Source organism: Lucilia sericata, unplaced genomic scaffold, assembly GCF_015586225.1.
Source record: "Lucilia sericata isolate MDLA Ls3-8-SP2 unplaced genomic scaffold, ASM1558622v1 Contig000483F_arrow, whole genome shotgun sequence".
Classification (NCBI taxonomy): domain Eukaryota; kingdom Metazoa; phylum Arthropoda; class Insecta; order Diptera; family Calliphoridae; genus Lucilia; species Lucilia sericata.
Window position 1 is genome coordinate 251,193 of NW_023994498.1, and position 1,992 is coordinate 253,184.

The window sequence follows — 1,992 nt, forward strand, 5'->3', positions numbered from 1 at the left end:
TACATACATACATACATACATACATACATACATACATACATACATACATACATACATACATACATACATACATACATACATACATACATACATACATACATACATACATACATACATACATACATACATACATACATACATACCACAAATACCAGGCACTATTCAAAACAAATAAGTGTAACCAAAAATTATGCTTGTATTTCTTGTCTTCTGTAAATGTCAACGAATACTCTCAAAAGCAACGAATACTAAACGATTGGTATGAATGGTTTCAATGCTGATTAAATATAATGTAAGAAAAAATTAACATAACAATTTTTCGTGTTTTTGTGTGGTTACCGAAAAATCGGTTTTTTATACATACATATATTTTGGTTTTTCGTGACACAATTTTTGGAAAATATTGATTTTCGGTTAACCTGGCTCGGTTAACCGGTTTAAAATATTTGTAATTTTTAGTATAAAATTGTATGCTTTGTTTGGTTTTTTATTGTGATAAGTATTAGGATTCAGTCAGAAACATGAACAGATTTTTAAAGCATTATGACATTTATTGAGAATGTTAATATCATTTTTCTTGTTTATGAATATAATCCTCAACTTTTTGCAAAAATGTTAAAAATATTTTATGCGTATTAAATGCAGATATAAACTAAAAAAAAAAAACCAGGTAGTAAAAATAGTATGATACTCCATGAGTATATTTTAAATATTATTTATTTTCCATAGAGAAACTTTTATGTTGAATATTTCTTTAATTCCAATGCATTTAAGCAATTCATTGATGATCAACAATTGTCTAAAAGAGTCTTTATATGGGAGTTAGTCAAAGCGGTCAAATATGGACCGATCTTCATAACATTTGGAGGATGGATGTATATAAACGTTAATTATGTTGAATCTCATCGCTGATCATAGTATTCTGTATATGAAGATTTTCGCTCTTAACAAGAGCGTAAAAAATACAAAAATGTTATTTAGTTGCTTGAAAGCATTTAACAAAGTAGGTTGATGTTGCTTTGTTCCAGAAATTACATTACTATGGAATGTATAATAATGATTGTTGCTAGATAAAACTGGCATAAAATCGTCAAAACTAGTCTTAAAAATCGTCAAAATAATTGTTTCGGCGTTAATCCGTTTTGGTTCAGTGTAAATGCAAAAAAAGAATAAAACACAAAGAATTATTAGTTTTATAAAAGGAGAAGATTTGTCTTCCTTTATTTATATATTACCTTTAGCATGTATGCACAACAAGAAGTGCTCTTTAAGGCTTCTATATGACGAATGATAAACAACTACTTATTTCAAAGTATGGAGGCTAACAAAGTTTAAATACAGTTAGCGGTTTACTCGTTGAATTAGTAATAGTTTTCCATCAAAGATGTAAACTAAAGCAGTAAATCATTAGGATTTACACTTAGAGGAAAAATACCGCAAATAATCGATTTGTACTTAAACATTGCCGGCCCCCTTGCAACACTTAAGGTGTTGTAACTAAATAAATGACGAGTCATTAAGGACTCTCGTGGACTGTTTTTTCCAAATTAAAATGAGCCATGATCAGACTCCAGTTTTTTCTACTTGGGTCATTATGGACCCGTTTGAGCCATGATGAAACTCTGGTTGAGCCATGATGAGACTCTGGTTGAGCCATTAAGAGACTCTGGTTGAGTCATTAAGAGACTCTGGTTGAGTCATGATGAGACTCCGGTTGAATCACTAAGGACTCTTGCTGAATTAAAAATAATTTAGGAAAAGGTTAGTAAAGTAAATTGATATATAGTGATCATTTAGGAATTCGAAACAACAAGTCTGCCATACAAAGCGATCAATAGTAAAATTACTTAAAAATTCTTCTTTCCATATTTTACGATTCTATTAATACAGCGTTAAGGATAGACGTAAATCTCGAATTATCTATATTTAAATATCACCTCGTAAAAGGTTACAATAAGTGTTTGCACGTAGTGCCTTGTCGTAGACAAAATG